Source organism: Sturnira hondurensis, unplaced genomic scaffold (genome assembly GCF_014824575.4).
Source record: "Sturnira hondurensis isolate 20B ecotype Veracruz unplaced genomic scaffold, ASM1482457v3 Scaffold0025370, whole genome shotgun sequence".
NCBI lineage: Eukaryota > Metazoa > Chordata > Mammalia > Chiroptera > Phyllostomidae > Sturnira > Sturnira hondurensis.
Genome location: NW_028098001.1, coordinates 13,638,318 through 13,658,625, shown reverse-complemented (window position 1 = coordinate 13,658,625; position 20,308 = coordinate 13,638,318). Strand labels below are relative to the sequence as shown.

Genomic DNA, 20,308 nt, shown 5'->3' with positions numbered 1-20,308 from the left:
TGTGAAAGTGAGATGCAACTTAACATTGAGAATATAGCCAATCTAAACTGACTTTGTAATAAAAATCATGTTTTCATTTCCTGAATTCCTATAGAAAATCCTGTCTAATTTACTACCTTACTTTATAAATTGCTTATATTTTTCTTCCTTTATTTATACACTTGGAACAGATTTTCTTGACTTAATGTCTCTGTTACTTTATTCCCTTTGATGAGTATAGTCAGTTGTATTTGTTGAAATAGTGGTTGGCTAACTAGCCCAAAGAGTGAGTTCTATTATATACTCACAAAACTTAAAATAATGTTGATAGCAAATAGCTCTTTTAACTGAGATGTGTATGTATGTTCAAAATTTAAGAAAAGCTTATGATTTGGTTTTGAGGTTACACCTACAAATCTTACTACATTCATAATTTTTATGCTTACATTTGAGTGCATAAACATATAGGTGTAGATAAAATGGTTATAATGGATTTTTTTCATGTTCTCTAGAACTTACCAACTGATAATTGTATAAAAACTAATATAGTCTTTAAATAGAACCTACTAGTAAGAACATATGTTATTTCCTCAACAGTTATCAGAAGCAATGTCACTGAACATTATTTGAGAACATCTTTGTTAAGAATATTGAGGAAGTTTTACCATGTAAGAAGGAAGAAATTGCTTTTTTGTCTTGCTATCTTTACCTCTTTGGTCTGCCCATGTTATACTTTATACTTGTTTTTGTCCATCAGTACTTTGGACATTTTGGAAAATCTATGTATAAGATCTTTCCCTGATATTCCAAATTCTCTGGGTTTGTTTTTTTGAGGGGTTTTGTTTGTTTGTTTGTTTGTTTGTTTTAGCATCTCTACAAATTCCCTTCTCTTCCATCACTGAAACTTTAGTTTCCAGGGATAAACCAAATGTGGGAATTAAGATATGCAATTAATTTAGACGAGTCTTAAGAGCTCTAAAAATATAAAGGAATCTGTTCTTTGCTTCTTGTAGTTGAGACAGTCACACATTAGGATCTTCAACATCTTTTAGTTTCAGCTCCCCTGGTCATTAGGAGACTAGAGAGAGAATTTACACAACTGGTGTGAAAAAGAGGAAAAACGGGTACTTCTTTCTTCTACTTTTCCATAAGGAAAGAAATGAAGTTTCAAACAGCACAAATTTTCTGTTTATGAAGTATATATACACATTTTTGTGTTATTAAATTTTTCTTATTCTTGCCAAAGTCAAGGTCAATGTGACCTCTTTAAAGTTTGCTGAGTTAGAGGAATTACTGATTTTTTAAAAATTATTTTTAGAATAATTAACGTATCTTTCAGACTCTAGTTTATAAAGTTTCCAAGGAATCCTGACTGAAGAGGAATGACATTTACTCACACGGCTCTGTGGCCAACAGTTTCACTTACCTTGACCTCTTTGAGACGTTTAGGATGGGAAACTCACTTTATTTTTGAGAGCCAGATGCCACTGCACCTAAAAAAACATTTAAAAATGAATCCTGGATGAACACACAATGGTAGATATCAGTGGCACAATAGCAATATATTTCCTGGTGACTATTAACATAGCATTCTTCTATTAGGATAATAATTGCACAGGTCATTTCCCCTTTCAGTCAGTTTCTCATGTTTCTCTTTTTTAATATTAAGATATTTTAATAATTTATTTTTTAATATTAAAAAGAAAAATGAGAAGTTTTGTTACAAGTTCTGGTGACTTGTACTACTTCTATGTGTTTCTTTTTCCTGGGCAAAAGCATGTGAGTTAACATAAGGACCCAAAGTCAATCTGTAATATCTCTCCCTTGTTTCCATATGCCATTCCTTCTTCTGTCTTATCCTCATTGCAGCATTCTTGCTTTCCCTCTGTGCATCAGCTGAAGAACCGTCATTTAAACACTGCATTTTAGTTTGACACTCACGTGTACAACATTGTATCTAACACATGGAGATACCCAGCTCACCATAGCTGGTGGTAGATCTGAGAGCTGATCTGGAGCAGTTGATCCCCTCTACACCTGGAAAGCATATGTTTCAGTGGTAGTCTGGCCAGTCTCCAGAAATGATCAATTATTAAAACTTAACTTTATTTGGGAACAATAACTCAATTTATTGAATGTACTGTTAGAGATATGCATGATTGGCTATATGTACCCTGTAAATTTAGCTGTAGAGGATTCAGATTCTTCATACTTATCCGGCAGGGGAGATACCATGATCACGAAGGTGGTTTACCTAGGGCGAGGCTTATCCATTGCACTCCAGATGTGCTGACTCCTGCAATTTCCCCAGATGTGGGAAACTCTACTGCATAGTTGTGGTAGTGAAGGACTGCGTTCGTGCTCTTCCTTGAGGAAAAGAAAAAAACCCATATTTCTGAAAAAATAGAGATTTTAGTACAAAATGTATGTGTTTTACAAATACAAGCAGGAATAAATCCCACTGAGTTATTTTTAGTAATGACAAAATAAAAATAGTTTTGTGAAGTAATCTATTGAGTATGATCTAGATTAATGTGAAAGCATTTTTTAAAAGTACTTTTTGGAATGAGCATATGATTTCCATATTTTAAAAATTTAACAACTAATTTCTAACAGATTAATTTTAGTTCTATAATATAAACTATGAGAGGTTTAAAGTCAAAAGTTCTCTAGCCAAAGTTAAATTGAAAGCTTACACACCTAGAAATCAAGAGTTGCATAGATTCCAAAAATTTCTCATAGTGTCCAAGGTTTTTCTTTTACAACAATTTTTTTTAAGTTACAAATTGTCATTCTTTAAAAGTCTAGTTCCTTTTAAACTTGATCTTTATACTTCAACACATTAGTCTTTGGAATCTCAAAATTGGGCCACCTTAACTCAAGAACAATTTTTAAAGCCTCTTTATTAGAGAAAAAAGTTAAAAAAAAAATGTGCCCCAGGTACCAGATTCACAGCATTCTTAATTACCCACATTTGGTCAGTCATACTTTATCTATCCTTCCAACCACCCCCTTTCTTGCTTAAATGTTTTAAGGTAAATCTCATCATTACCTCTGTAAATAATTTGGTATGTAGTCCAGAAGCAAATTCTGACTAGCTTAGTTCTCCACTGATTGATTGATGGATGGATCTATTAACTTCCTTATATATTAAACATTTTTGAGCATCTGCCATATTCTAGACACTGTATTAAGCCCTAGAAATTGATGGGCAGGACAAGGTCATTGGGATCCTTTCTGAGAAGTTCTCGTGTGGTTGGACATGTAAACTGCTTACAAGTCAGGTCATATTACTCAACTGCTTCAACTCTATCAGTGATGCTTCATGAACTCTGGCTCATCCTTAGTGTGGCATGTGAGGCCCCTTATAATCTCCCCCCTCAAACTCTCCACACTTAACTCTACCCACTGGACCAGGAGCACTCTAAACTCCTTCTATGTGGAAATTGTTATCCAAACATGCCTTTCTTTCACTTTCTGTACATCCTGGTCTCCCTCTTTCTGGACTCTTCTTTCTCCAAATCAAACCACTTCTCATGCAGTTTTCAAGACGTGACATTACCAGCACTTTGAGAAAACCTGTGTGCCACTCTCAGCAAACAGCTCGGTGTTCATTCTCTGTGCTGCCAGAGTCCCTTTTGTATGTCTCAGTTGTAGCACGGCTTTCACATATGTTATAGCTTGATATTGTTCTGATTCACCAATATTTTTTCTTTAGAACAGTCTCTCCATTTTAGATTTCTGTATTCCCAATATTTACAACAATTCAGAATATATAACAGGCACTTAATAAATTCAGTTTTTTCTTGGAATATGTTTATTAGATAAAGAAACTATGGTAATTTCTGGAGTTATATTACTGTGGTTCCTATCAATGACCCTAGTTTGCCATAATTTCACAGGGCTAGCTGAGGCACATGGAACCATTGAGAGTCATCTTATTCAAAGGAAGGCAATGAAGTATATGCTGTATTTATAGAAATACCAGAATAATCATGCAACATTTGGATATCAGCTCTGTCTTTTTGGAGCCTTCATTACAGTATTATTTGACTATAAAATGAAGGGATGCCATGGTCACTGAAAGAAGGTCACAGAATACCAAATAACAACAACAAAAAGAAGCCTAACCTAAAGTGAATGACATCAAATCTGCTTCCCCCCAATTTTTGCCCCTTAACTTTAACCTCTTTTTAGTACATTTTTCTTCCTTGTCTTTTACTTCTGTCTTTTATCTGATGCTCTAAAGAATCAGAAGGAAAACAAAAATATATGTAAATAGGAGATCAAATAAATAGAAGGTGCATCAGCAGGGCTCCTATAGCAAATGGAAAAGAGTGTCTGAATCAATACATCTGTAATTATGAAGAGCTAGGAAGGCCCCAGAGATTATCTAGTCCAAATCCCCTTTCAAAGAGGTTAAATGATTTGTCCAAATTCCCACCCTCCTTTTAAAATTTCAGTCAATCTGCAATCTTTCTGAGGTTATTGGTGAAAATGGAAGATAGCTGAATAGCCAAAAGAGAATAATTTACCGTAACAGAGTCAACATGATTTCTGTACAAGAAATGATGTGTTTTAGTGCGACTAGACTTGTTTGAGGAGGTAAATAAGCATGACTAAAGAGATTTGGCAAGAATTTATATTTAAACTTTCAGAGAGCTTTTTGACAAGTTTTTACATCAAACTAAACAGTTCTCATAAGAAATTGGCTTGGAAAGAAATAAGGAGAAATTTGAGTAGTTAATAAATCCTAATTACGTTTTTTACTGAGTGTCCTTGGGCAAATTATTTTACCTTGCTTATCATCATTTCCCCATAAATAGTAAAAGGCAAACTGATTTTATCTAACTCATCAAGCTACTGAGAGGTATGGATAAAATTATAATACTGTTATAATTAACACTAACATATTAGTATATGTTAGACACTGTCTAAGTGTTTAACAAATATTGTCTCACTTGACCCTCACAAGTCCCCCATATGGCAAATACTGTTATTATCTCTCCACTGTTAAGAGAACTGAGGCATGAAGTATTGAAGTGACTTGTCCTGAGTCATGAATCTAGTTATTTGTGAAGTCAGGAACTAAACCAAATAAAGCTGGTTCTAGACCCCTTACTCTTAGCCAGTCAGTCTCATACCCTTGTGCTATTAATATCCCCAAACCGCTTTTCATGCATAGCCTAGGTTCACAAGGGCGTAAAAATGTTAGTTATCAATATTTTTGTACTTTGTCAAGTGAGAGAACAAATAGAGGCCTAATATTGACTTAAGACCTACTTTAAGCATGCGGCATTCTCTTTACAACAGCTTGGAAGGGCACAGAAACCCCAAGAGTTTCTATGGTTTGACCATGGTTAGAAGTCCAGATAGGTCAGAACTGGGATTCAGAGGACATTGATCTTGTTCCAAAACCCATGTTACATCTACTATAGTCCAGCCTGCACTCTTATTTGGATTCACTACATACTAAATTGTTTAATACTTATTTAGTATTTGTGTCCTGCCTCTTTTTTTCTTTGTTGTCTGGTTAGAAGTTTATAAATTTCACTGATCTTTTCAAAGAAACAGCTTTTGGTTTTGTTGATTTTCTCTATTGATACCCTACTTTTGGTTTTATTTCTTCCTGAATTTTTATTCTGCTTACTGTGAATTTAATTTGCTCAACTTTTTCTAGTTTCCTAAGGTGGAAACTTAGATGATTTTAGCTTGTTTTGCTATTCTAATTATGCCTTTGATGCTATAAATTTCCCTCTAAGCACTGCTTACACTGCATCTCATAAATTTTGATAAATTGTATTTTCATTTCCATTTAGTTAATAAGTTTTTAATTCTCTTGAAATTTTTCTTTTACTCACATGTTATTTAGAACTGTGTTGTTTAATCTCCATGTGTTTTGAGACTTTTCTATTATCCTTCTATTATTTACTACTAGTTTAATTCCACTGAGGTTTGAGAGCAGGCATTGTTTTATTTCTATTGTTTTAAATTGTTAAGGTGTGTTTTATGGCCCAGAATGTGTTTTATCTCAGTGAATGTTCAATGTCAACTTGAACATTCTGCTGAGATAATGCTATTGTTCTGCTCTTGTTGGATGACGTAGTCTATTGATGTTGATTATATCTAGTTGTTGGTGTGGTACAGTTCACCTATGTCCCTCTAATTTTCTGCCTGCTGGATATGTCCATTTCTGACAGAGGGGTGTTGAAGTCTGCAACTGTGATTGTGGATTTATCTGTTTCTTCTTGAAGTCCTAGCAATGTTTTTGCCTCTTGTAGTTTGACACAGTTGTTACCTGAATGCATATTAAAGATTCTTATGTCTTCTTAAAAAATTGACTGCTTTATCATTATATAATGCCTATCTTTATATATATATATATATATATATATATATATATATATATATCCATATTAGTGTTAATATGGTTCATTAGTTTTTGAATAGACTTGGAGTGGTATCTGATAGTTTTAATTTGCATTGTCCTAACTACTAATAATTTTCTGCATCATTTATGTACTTATTTGCTATCCCTCTATCTTTTTTGGCAAAAGGTCTGTTGAAATCTCTTTGCCCCCTTTATAATAGTAGTATTTGTTTTCTTATTATTGATATCTGATAGGTAATTTTTAAAGAACACCTAGGTAGAAATTCTGTATCAGATATCATGATTATTTTCAAATATTTTCTCTCAGTCATTGGCTTGTATGTTCATACAACTTTTACTTCCTTTATAATCTCCCTTCATTCTCTTAACAGTGTCTTTTGAAGAGAAATTTTCAATTTTGAAGCCAATTTGTCACTTTTTTTTGTTTTATAAACCAAGCTTTTAGAATCATATCTTTAAAACCTTTGCATAACCCAAGGTACTCTAGTATCTTTCTTCTAGAATTCTTATAGTCTTACATTTTAAATTAAATTCTATGATCCATTTTGAGTTAATTTTGAGTCATGATATGACATAGGAATCAAAATTTATCTTTTACTTCTGGTCAAAATGGCAGCATAGGCAGACAGATATGTGGCTCACCTTTTTGCACAACCACAGCAAAATTACAACTAAAATATAGAACAACCATCACTAAGAACTGTCAGAAATCGAGTTGAATAGAAGTCTTGACAACTATGGAATTAAAGAAACTTCATCCATCCAGACTGATAGAAGGGGCATAGACACAGAAGGGGCTAATCCCGTACCCATGTGTCGTGGATAAAAATTCAGGAGAATTATCTAGGGAGTGAGAAGTTCCAGCCCCACACCAGGCCCCCCATCGCAGGGTTCCAGTACCAGGAAGATAAGTCCCCATAACTTCTGGCTGCAAAAACCAGTGGGGATTGAGTTGGCAAAAGATACTTCTGCAGCTCCAAGCAGTTCCTCTTAAAAAGCCACACACAGGTACTTCCTGCCAAGATAGGGGCATAGGTAGACACACTGTGCCTCCTTGCACAACCAAAAGAAGGACCACCAATTTAAAAACAAAGAACAATGAGAACTGACAGAAATTTGAACTGACTCCAACAACCAAAGAGTTAAAGAAGACACATTCATTCAGACTGGTAGGAGGGGTGGAAACAGGCATGTGGAGAGGACTCATGGCAAGGTGGCAGAGAGTAGACCCAGAGCCAGATTGTGGAGTGGGGCATGCAAGGTTGCAGCTGGCCGGCAGGACTGTGGTGGTGGCTAGTGGAGCACAGCAGTTCTACATGCATGTGCAGGTAAACTCGGAGGAACAACTGGGGAGCGAGACAGACCTTGAGACCCAGAGCTCCAGTGTGGGGAAATAAAGCCTCAAACCGCTGATTGAAAACACCAGTGGGGGTTGAGGCAGCAGCGGGAGAAACTCTCAGCCTCACAGGAGAGTTTACTGGAGAGACTCACAGGGCCCTAGAATGTACACAAACCCAACCACCTGGGAAACAGCACCAGAAGGGCCCAATTTTCTTGTGGGTAGCAGGGGAAGTGACTGAAAGCCTACAGAGAGTGGAGCAAGTCCCATTATTCTCTCTCAGACCCCTTCCTCACATAAAGCATCACAACACAGTGGTGTGGGTGGCCCTGCCAAGGTGAATACCTAATGCTCCATCCTTCACTATGTAACAGGTGCATAAAAAAAAATTTTACAAAAATTTTTTGTAACAGGTGCNTACACAAACCCAACCACCTGGGAAACAGCACCAGAAGGGCCCAATTTTCTTGTGGGTAGCAGGGGAAGTGACTGAAAGCCTACAGAGAATGGAGCAAGTCCCATTATTCTCTCTCAGACCCCTTCCTCACATAAAGCATCACAACACAGTGGTGTGGGTGGCCCTGCCAAGGTGAATACCTAATGCTCCATCCTTCACTATGTAACAGGTGCATGATGACAAAAAAAATAGCCCAAACAATAGAACAGATAAAAAATCCAGAAAAAATACAACTAAGTGATGAAGAGATAGCCAACCTATCAGATGCACAGTTCAAAACACTGGTAATCAGGATGCTCAGAGAATTGGTTGAATTTAGTTCCAAATTAGATGAAAAAATGAAGGCTACACTAAGTAAAATGAAGAAAAATGTACAGGGAACCAATCGTGATGGGAAGGAAACTGGGACTCAAATCAATGGTGTGGACCCGAAGGAAGAAAGAAACATCCAATCAGAAAAGAATGAAGAAACAAGAATTCAAAAAATGAGAAGAGGCTTAGGAACCTCCAGGACATCTTTAAACATTCCAACATCAAAATCATAGGGGTTCCAGAAGGAGAAGAGAAAGAGCAACAAGTGAAAAAGTTATTTGAACAAATAATAAAGGAGAACTTCCCCAATCTGGCAAAGGAAGTAGACTTCCAGGAAGTCCAGGAAGTTCAGAGAATCCCAGAGAAGTTGGACCAAGGAGAAACACACCAAGGCACATCATAATTATATTACCCAAGATTAAAATTAAGGAAAGAATCCTAGAAACAGCAAGAGAAAAGGGACAGTTACCTACAAAGGAGTTCCCATCAGACTGTCAGCTGATTTCTCAAAAGAGACCTTATAGGCAAGAAGGGGATGGAAAGAAGTATTCCAAGTCATGAAAGGCATGGACCTACATCCAAGATTGCTCTATCTAGCAAAGCTTTCATTTGGAATGGAAGGGCAGACAACATGCTTCTCAGATAAGGTCAAGTGCAAGGAATTCATCATCACCATGTCCTTATTATATGAAATGTCAAAGGGATTCATCTAAGAAAAAGAAGATAAAAATATAAACAGTAAAATGACAGCAAACTCACAATTATTAACAACCACACCTAAAACAAAAACAAAAGCAAACTAAGCAAACAACTAGAACAGGAATAGAACCACAGAAATGGAGATCACATGGAGGGTAATCAACAGAGGAGTGGGAGGGGGAGAGAGGGGGAAAAGGAAGAGAATAAATAGCATAGATGGTAGATAGAAAATAGACAGGGGGAGGGTAAGAATAGTATAGGGAATGTGGAAGCCAAAGAACTTACATATACCACCCATGGACATGAACTAAAGGGGGGGAATGTGGGTGGGAGGGGGTGAGCAGGGCAGACGGGAGTGAAGGGGGGATGGGGCAACTGTAATAGCATAATCAATAAAATATATTTAAAAATGAGATACTACTACACACCAATTAGAATGATCAAAATTCAAAACACTGACAATACCAGAAGCTGGCAAGGATGTGGAGCAACTGGAACTCTCATTCATTGCTCTTGAGAATGCAAAATGACACAGCAACTTTAAAAGATAGTTTGGTGTTTCTTACAAAACTAAATATACTTTTACCATGTGATCCATCAATCACCATCCTTGGCATTTACCCAAAAGAGTTGAAAACTTACATCCACATAAAAACCTACACATGGATTTTTATAGTAGCTTTCCTCATGATTGCCAAAACTTGGAAGTGACCAAGATGTTCATTCAGTAGGTGAATGGATAAATAAACTGGACACTATCTAGATAATGGAATATTATTTTGTACTAAAAAGAATTGATCGATTAAGCTATGAAAATACAGGAAGGAGCCTTAAATGCATGTTGCCAAGTGAAAGGAGCCAATCTGAAAAGGCTACTTAGTATACGATTTCAACTCTATGACATTCTGGAAAAGGGAAAACTACTAGGACAAAAAAAAGATCATGGTTACCAAGAGTTGGGGGTGACTACATAGACTGAGCACAGAGGATTTTTAGTGAAAACACTCTGTATGATACCATAATAATGCATACATTTGTCCAAACCCATATAATGCACAATGCCAAGAGTGAACAGTGATGTGAACTATAAACCTGGAATGATCAAAAGAGAAAAACAAAAACCCACACACACACTCAGCTACTCAGACTCACTCCCTCTGAACTCCAGTGCCGGGATGACAGCTTGCAATGCACCAGTGGCATACTGGGAGAAACTGAAGTGTCTGGCATTAAGGTGAGAGAAAGTCATTGTCCCTTTTCAAAACCCGACCTCCACAGAGTCAGCAATATCTGGTGCCATATCTGAGACTCCATCAACCCTGCTAACACTGTTTGACCCACCTTGGAGATCCCCAGAGACTCCAGCCACCCAACTTTTGGGCCCACTCAAGCTGCTTTTCCATATGAATGGCTGGTCTTGGCTCATGCTTCATAACTTCCTAAATCTTCTCAAACAAGCAACAGCTGGCCTCAGTGAGCTACAGGCCTGGCAGTAAGTAGCAGCAGCCACCCTTGATTCACAGCTTGGATTTGCCTGGGAATCTCCAAGCGTGAGTAGCAACCATCTCATATTGCTTTATAACTCATGCAGGGTGGCCCCAGGCAAAACATTGAGGGGCTAAATTTGGCCTGCACCACCCAGGAAACCCCAGGATCGGTGCACCCAGTGGACATCTGCAGACCACTTCAGAGCACTCCCACCCTGCCCCTGCACAACTGATTCTCCACAGAGGGTGGAGGTTGGTGGTCAGTGGTCGCAGCCAGTCTTTGCAGCTGACTGGCCTGGGTAAATCTCTCCCATTGCTCTGCCAACAGCAACCAAGGCTCAACTACAACAGGAGGACACCCTCAGCTCTTACAAAGGGCACATCTCAAGTGACAGGGGAAGCTGTGCCAGTGAACCCTGCAGGACACTTGCTTCATTATACCACACTACCAAGACATGGAGTCAAAGAAGCTCTTTCTAATACACAGAAAAAACACAGGGGGACTGCCCAAACAAAGAGACAAAGGAACATGGCCGAAGTGAAGGAACAGATAAAAACTCCAGAAGAAGAGCTGAATGAAATGGAGATAAGCAATCAATCAGATACAAAGTTCAAAACACTGGTTATAAGGATGCTCAAGGAACTTAGGACCTCAGCAGCATAAAAAGATCCAGTCAGAAATAAAGGGTACACTAATTGAAATAAAGAACAATTCACGGGGAATCAACAGTAGAGTGTATGAAGCCAATCAAATCAATAATTTAAAACAAAAGGTAGCAAAACACAACCAATAAAAACAAGAAGAAAAAATAATCCAAAAAAAATCTGGAAAGTATAAGCAGCCTCTGGGACAGCTTCAAGAGTTCCAACATTCACATCATAGGGTTGCCAGAAGAAAAAAAGAGCAAGAAATTGGAAATCGATGTAGAAAAAATAATGAAAGAAAAATTCTCTAATTTAGAATCTTAAAAGCAGCAAGAGAATAGTAGTTAGTTACCTACAGAAGAGTTCCCATAAGGCCCTCAGCTAATTTCTCAAAAGAAACTTCGCAGGCTAGAAGGGATTGGCAAAAAAATATTCAAAGTAATGAAAAGCAGGGACCTACAGCCAAGATTGCTCTACCTAAAAACTACCATTTAGAATCAAAGGGCAGATAAAGAGCTTCCCAGACAAATAAAAACTAAAGGAGTTCTTCATCACCAAACCATTATTATATGAAAGTTCAAGGGACTTATTTAAGAAAAGATCAAAATGATGAACAAAAAAAGTAAAAATACATATCCATCAACAATTGAATCTAAAAAACAAACTAAGCAAAAAAAAAACACAGACAATTGTGGATATGGAGAGCGTTTTGATGGCTGCCAGATGGGAGACGAGTGTTGGGGAATGGGTGAAAAGGTGAGGGGATTAAGAAGTACAAATAGGTAGTTACAGAATAGCCGTGGAGATGTAAAGTATGGGAAATGACTAACCAAAGAACTTACAGGCATGACCCATGGACATTAACAATGGTGTGGGGGTTGCCTGAAGGAGTGGGGGTGCTGGGTGGAGGAGGTAAGGGGGAAAAATCAGGACCACTGTAATAGCATAATCAATAAAATATTTTAAAATTTTATCTTTGGGGCATATGCAAATACAAATTTTCTACTATCATTTGTTGAAAAGATAATCATTTCCCCACTGTGTCATCATTGCTTCTTTGTCAAAATTTCTTTTATAATTTCCAATTTTTATTGCTAGTGTACAGAAAAATAACTAAGTTTTGTATAATGCACTTTTACACTTCAAACTCACTAAACTCCGGTGGTTTTAAAGTCTTTTATGTGTTTCCACATAATTTTCCCTACAGGAAAATTATGTTTCCTCTTAATAAAGGCAGTTTACTCTCTTTCAAATATCCAAACCTTTTATTTCTAACCTCCAGGAAAATGCTGAGTGGGGATATTGAGAACAAACATACTTGCCTTGTTGCTGACATTAGGGGAAAAGCACTCAATCTTTTGCCGTTAAGTCTGATGTTAGCTGTAGGGCTTTTCATAAATGCCCTTTATCACATTTAGGAAGTTTCCTTCTTTCCTAGTTTGCTGAGAGTTTTAATCAGGAATGGATATGAATTTTGTTCAATCATTTTCTGTACCACTTGAGATAATGATATGGCTTTCCTTTTTAATTTGTTGCTGTGATAAATAGCTTTGATAGATTCTTCAGATGTTAAACCTACCTTGTGTTCCTGAGAAAACCCCACTTGGAGTTTACTTTTTGGTTCAAATTGCTGAAATTTTTCTTTAAAACATTTTTTCTATCTATGTCAATGAAAAATACTAGCCTTTATCTTATATAGTCTTGGTCTGTATAATCTTATATAGTATTTGCCCTATATAGTCTTGGTTTGGTTTCGTATCTGAGTAAAGCTGGTCTCATCCAATGAGTTGGGAAGTATTTATTTTTAAATTTCTGGCAGTTGTTTTAATAAGTTTGTTATCTTTAAACTTTTGAGTACTATTTACCAACAGAGCCATCTGGACTTAGAGATGTTCTTTGTAGAAATATGTTTAGCTAAAAATTCAATGTCCTTAATAAATATATTATCATTAAAATGATTGATTTCTTCTTGAGTGAGCTTTTTTTGTATGTGCAGGATATCTCTGTTTATACAGTTTTCTCCTCTGTGCTCTGCAAACTCTAGCAGCCTTGGCCTCCCTGGACTCCAAGTGTGGTTCCTGAACTCAGAAAGTTCCCAGTCTCCATATGGTTTCCTCCATTCTGCACCATAATCTAGAACCTGTTTTTAGGCATTAAGCTTGGGCAGCTTTGGTGCTCATCACATTTGTTTCCTGCTTCTTAGATCACCATCACTTATTTTCTGTTGTTAAATTTCTTGAAAACCAGTGATTCATTTATTTTACTGTTTTCTATTTGTTTCAGGCAGGAAAGTAAGTCTAATCTCTGTTATTCTATCTTGGTTGGAAGCAAAAATGCATTCTTCAACTTATAAAATGTTTATCTCACCCAAATCTGACTAGCTTATCTCTCTTACATTATGCTTATTTTTAAGTAATATTTTAAACTTTGACACTGAGTAAGTGTGACTTTTCCCCAAGGTGAAAAAAAGCTTTTCACTCTTGTATTTATCTTGGTGCTTGACTCATACAATTTTTACCTATCAGCTTCAAAAATGTCTTCAGTGTAAGCTGTTGGTTCAATTTGACAGTAGGAATTTGTGTGATGAATGCATTCTCCAATTGCAAAAAAGAAAACATCTAAGCAAGAGATTTAACTTCTATGCCTGATTCTTCCTCACCACTGCACTATTCATTTCAGAAAAGCTTGAAAACTGCTCATATTCTCTTGTGCTTTTTTTCTTTTCTTTTTTTTCTGCCGACAGAATTTGTTGTAATGTCATCGTGACATATTTTTAATCATTAAAGAGGAAAATATACATTATTTAACAGTCGCTTATGTAAAGCATGCACTTGTCTATGAAATCCACCATAAAATCAAGAGATAAAATTTGAACATTAGACAAATTTAGGTTTGACTTCTTTGGGGCTATCAGTGATGGCAGACTTAATTCTCAGGGCCTCATTATTCCATTTGTGTGCTGGGGTTTACTGCTGGTAGACAAAGCTCCTCTCCTTTGGTGTTTTATCCTCAAGCAAGCGCTCTATCTACTGGCAGATGAGAATATTGGATTATGGAAGGTATGGAGACTTCAGTGACAGGGAAAAGGCTGTGCTCACAGTAGTTCACAGCATATGTGACATTGCAAACTAATTTCTTAATCTGTCACTAGGTACACAGGAGCTCTGGAATCTGAACATCTTGATATTGTATGCAGGTGTTTGTGTAAGCTTTCATATTTTCTGTACATATATCCTATAACTTTTCATTTGGCATTCAAAGAGAGTGTTTATATATTAAGACCCTTCCATTTAGTCCCATTGCAAAGTAGAGCAACAGAAAAACCAGACCCAGTCAAAGTACTATAGAATGACACCTCCATAAAAATATCCTCTGAGTTCCTGGCTGGTGTGGCTCAGTGGATTGAGCATGGGCCTGTGAACCACACGATCAAGGTTCAATTCCCAGTCGGGGCACATGCCTGGGTTGCAGGCCAGTTCCCAGGGGGGGACTCACGAGAGGCAACCATACATTGATGTTTCTCTCCTTCTCTCCTTCCCTTCCCCTCTAAAGATAAATCAATAAAAAATAAAATCTTTTTAAAAAACTATAAAAAAATATCCTCTGAGGATAAATTAAGAATCTAGATCACTGGGGCCTCATGGTGGACATTTTTGGCTTGTGATCTCCTGCCATATACCAAGTTGTAGATGGTGGTTGAACATGAGGATAATCATCCCTTTTGGTGCCTTAAAAATATAACTGTCTTATATTTGTTTTTTTTATTTTAAAAAATAGATAAATACATATTCATGTGAAGCTTTTGTTTAAGGCTAGAAATTAACATGAAAAAACAGGCTGTTCACCCACATAGTCAACTTTGAACATAAAAACAGTGAGGTGTTAATTTGCCAATGTCTACGCTAACTCATGAAGCCAGTTTATAAAATTAATTGCATTATATATCAAGAGAGTGATTTTTAAAATCACATTATTCTTTATCACAGTCAATCACTTCTTTGCTACTTTCCTCTTTCTAGTCTGGCAGCACTAGCTCTCAGAATGTAGGTTAGTCATTTTAATCATTATATAATAATTCACTCTATCATGATTATTGTATGGAAAGTGTTATTGTTTCTATGCCATTTCTAACATACCAGAACCTCCAAAACAGCTTACATTCATGAGCGAGTTTACCTTCTAATTTTTGAATAGTGTTTATTAGGTATGACTATCTTTTGTTCTAATGCTCCCTTTAGTTTCATTTTTGATACCTGGGAATGTTTCTGTGGTGGAAAGAATGGAAAAAACGAGGCCTTCTTTAAAAAATTTCATCATCCTTTCATGTTCTTTATTTTTCACACCATATCTTAAATTCAACTTACACTCAGTTGTCCCTTTAGTAGTTTCCCATTTGATTCCTTTAATTTAAAAAGTAAGCAGTGTATATTTTAAAAAGCAGTTCACCCATAAAAAGAGTCAGTAATATATCAAAATAAAATATATATAAAAAGGGAGGTTCTTTCTTTTATCTGTAAAGCATTTTACTGCATTATTATTTGAGGATACATCTTACTTGCCAATTTTCCAATACAATAAATAGAGGTAGAGCTTCTGAGTTTTTCTACAAAGTCAGAGGTGGGGTTTTTTGTCTGCATGGGGGTAAAAACTACACTTTTTTTTGTTTTGTAACTATGAGTGAATATTGATTTTTTGAAACACCATCTTTTTTTAAAATGAAAACTCATCCTTTTATGTGTTTTTCCTAAAGTTAATTTAAATCATTATTTAAGTTTGTCCATTATACTCATTGTATTGGTGAAATATTTTTCTCTCTGAAAGAAAATTTTCATTTACCTATGCAATATTGATATAAAATGTCAGGGTTCAGAAAAAGGCTACATTTAATAGCAGCAATTGTAATCTCAAGAGTAGTATATGATTATAGGAAATGCTTTTAATGGGTTCTTTTAATTTATGGACTATAATAAATATGATAAAGGTGATAATGCTTGGTCATGCTTGCCTGTAATTTTATTTGAACAACGGTAGGCAGTTGGTGGCACAGGTGGCAAAAGTGACAGGTTGCAATATCTTAGCATGATGTAGGGACTACTTTAATATCCATCACTGTGAAAACTTAAGCAGACAGAAGGAATTGAATCTGATCTGTTAGTATTGATAACAAGCTGTAGTACTCCACATTGCTTTTTACCATTGTCTAGGTAATAAAAGATAGGTATTCGATTACTTTTAACAGTTAAATATCTTTACACAATGAAATTTTACTTTAGTTAAGGTCATATTGACATTAAAATATTGTGACACAGCCACTTATAAAAATATCAAATAACCAAGAAAGCTAAATATTCTTGTCATAGAACACAAATTCTAAATAGGCTATAGAATTCCATTGAATCAGTGATCCCAGAATAAAAAGTCGCAATAGTGCTGCAACTCTGAACTAAAGATCACCTAAATATTCTTAGATCAACTGATACCAGACTAAAAGGAAGCGTATAAAAGGACCAGCACATATCTGGCTGTGTGTACTAATGATCTTGCCATCTCACTTATCACTATCCTCAGTGAATACAGTTTTCAGTTTTCTGGAGCAGGTTTATTACATGTTTTAAAGTTGGAGATTTCTTTTTGTCTCAGTCCTAATCAATTCTCAATCTCTACAGGAGCTTAAAAAGAATTCCTAAAGTGGCAGTGAGACCATTTCATCATAACCAGTGGTTTTGAATAGATTCCCTGGTGAAAATCTCTCATAAAAGCTTTAAAAATTTTATTCTACAAAAGATTATTTTTAAAAGCATGGTAGATGAGACTTATAGAGCTATCAATCTGCAACAGGTAATTATATGCTGGAAATTTAGAGGATGAGGAGATAAAATTATTTATTGGGTAATTCAATTGGACCTGGGTGTATTTAATCCCCCCCAATTTTTTTACGTCTATCAATATGAAAAACAGATACTCAAGTCCCAACTGCAATCTGTTAGAAGCAGAGGAAAAAATATATGAATCTCTCAATTATACAATAAGTTGCCAGCAATGTTGAGATACCTCATTCATTTTGCAGTAGCTTTCAAGGATAAAAACTGTGTTAAATGAAGATAACTTACTTTAATTTGCCAATAATATAATGCATTTATTCATATAGTTATGTATTTTTTCTTTTAGCATCAAATCAGAATTTGGGATTAAATCTATAGCTGAGATTAAATCTATGGACTTAGTCTGACAGCTAAGTCTGCATTTTGTTAGGTTATTTTTCATTATGGATAGTACTGTGGTGGCCCACTATATTTCATAGTTTATGCTCAAACACTGACCTCTTCAACATCATAAAGATTTCTAGGCATATTTGAGAATACCAGTATTTTTCCTGCACCTTTTATTTGGGTAAAATCACAGGTTTTTTTGTAAGTTAAAAATTACTTTCCTTAAAAGCCAGCTGGGAGCTTTTGACAGATAGATGTTCAATGCTTTAGTGAAAGGCTTTCATTTCACATAAACAAGATTGTCATTCAATTTGAAATTCAACAGCAAATAACGAAGTTGAACAGATTCTTTCTAAATACAGGTTTGTACATGTGAAGACAATGACAACATATTCTCTTCCCCTGCCCCATAGCTGACATGTTTTTTAAAGAAAATATCACTATAAAATGTGTTCCAGCTATAGACACATTAAATGTGAAGAGAGAAGAATAAAGTTTGAGAAAATATGGTATGTTTCAACTTCTCTTCTATTTTGTATATCAGTCTGATATGTTTCTGTCACACTTTTAAATGTTATGGCAGCATAGTAAAAGCATTCAAGACTTGAAGCAAAGCTAAACTGAGCAACAATTACAACAAAATCAATGGCAACTGTGTAATAATATCTCACAGTACATACAAAAGCAGAGACAGTGTCAGACAGTTCGTTTGGTTGTCCTTTCAATACCGTTGAACGAACTGATGTCTTGACTGTGTAGTCTTTAGTGCTCACTGGTTAAAGTTCTTGAATCTTCCCACAGTATGTGATTTTTTCCTTGTTGGCAGCTTACTGTGGCTTTCATGAAACTGCTTACTCCTACTGTATACTTTCCCATTTGAACTGCTCAGTGCAGCATCCTGTCTGACAGACATCAACTTAAATCCTTAAATCTTAGTTGTAGCAGGTATTAGCTGGAAAGAGAGAGATATTTTACCATAATAAGACGAGAGAAGAATTAAATTGATTCAGGTAATCCAAGGAAATATAGAATAACCAAACTATTGGTAAGTCAGGAATCACTGGGTCTTAGGAAACACTAGATGAAGGCCCAGGGCCAATGTTAATTATGTGGATGAAAAGAGGTCATTTTCTAGAAGAAAGTATGAATCAGAAACTTTCAGATGTTCCCTTTGATGCAAAAAATAAAATTTATACATGGTTGATAATTTGTGAAAGCTTTGTGACACTCTGGATGGAAAAACCTGGCCCTGGCCAGTGTGGCTGTGTTGGTTGAGGTGGTGTTACCTCAATAGAAAGATGGTCATCGGTCCAACTCTCGTCAGGGCACATGCCTAGGTTGCAGGTTCACTCCCTTTCAGGGCACCTCCAAGAGGCTATGAATGGCCTCAACCAAGAGGCTAGGAAAACCAAGAGGTTTTCCTCTTGTACTGGTGTTTCTCTCCCTCCTTTCCCCCCTTCTGACAAACCAATAAGCATGTCCTTGTGTGAAGATTTTCTTAAAAAGCAAAGATGGGGAAATCTGGTGTACAAGTACTATGATTATCTCTAATAAAATAAAACATTGGTATAGTGGATCATTGGCACAGTCTGAATTTTTATTCTCCAATACTAACTTTTAAAGGTTTAAAAAGTCACCAGAATTACAAAAGTTACATTGTTGGTAAAATTTTTATTTTTCAATTCCTGTGGTCATTTGCTCTTTTAGTGCCTCAAGAACCACAAACATAAGGAAGCACAAATAGCTAATGCTTTTCATTCTTTTGTCTGTAGTCTGTTAATATTTTGAGGCTGATTATAAAATATAAAGAACAACAAAAGTGTCAGAGCAAATGCACTTTCTAATCTCCTAATTTTGTTAATGAATATCTAAAAAATGAGAGCAAGATGCTGTTCCTCTGGGTGGAACAGGAAGAAAAACAAACAATAACACCAAAGGTAAATATTTTCAAGAAGAATAAACTGGTGATGATGTAAGAGCAGAGGAGCAGTAAAAATTTATTTTAGAGCTATTTTTAAAGTCAGAGGATTCAAATCATCAAAACAAAGAAAACATGAAAATCAAAGTTTATATAGTTCATAACCATAATATTCACATCAACCCTAATCCCTATTTGGTCACACAGCTGCCAGTGGCAGAGTTCGAGTTTGAACCCAAGTTCTCTGGCAACAAATTAATGTTCTTTCTCTTACTCTATACTGCTCTTTACATACTTGAAGTCAAGCATGCTTCCTACATGCTTAGAATCATAATCCTTCCTCCAGCACCCATTAGCTCAGTGACCTCAGGAAAGTTGCTTCAATCTGTTTTCTTTACATTATTCATCTTTGCAATGAGAACTATGTCATCTTTCCTATCATTATTAAGTTGTTGGAAGATCAAATAAGACTTTTGTAACAATAGCATTTTTACATATAAGGGGTATTTATAATTAAAATGCATAAAGAAAAAGGTTGATGAGATTTCCCAGCCCCTAGTTATTATCCTTAAGGACTCATGGTGGCAATGATTGGAAATAATTTCTCTCTCAATCAGGCACACATTGGGCTATTGTGAAATTAGTATTGCATCCACTTTATGTCTCCTTACCTTGAGGATGCTGTCAAGTGCAGAAGTTTAGAATAGTTTAATAATATGATTAAAGTAGTGAATAAATAAGACCCGTGAGAGCAGGTAGAAGCAATTGGAATTAATTAGTTTGGAGACAATAATTTTCTCCTAATACATGAGACATTATCATAAGAGAGACATAGACCAACTTTTATCCACTTTCTCTGAGAAATGACTTGA

The 20,308-nt window shown here is 35.9% G+C and overlaps 1 non-coding gene across 1 annotated transcript; it reads left to right on the top strand.

The window, feature by feature from the left end:
* The first annotated feature begins 2,187 nt into the window (after nucleotides 1–2,187).
* On the top strand, nucleotides 2,188–2,350 carry LOC118982423 (U1 spliceosomal RNA). Its single transcript, XR_005065549.1, has one exon. It is a non-coding gene; the product is annotated as a U1 spliceosomal RNA (small nuclear RNA).
* Nucleotides 2,351–20,308: the final 17,958 nt, after the last annotated feature.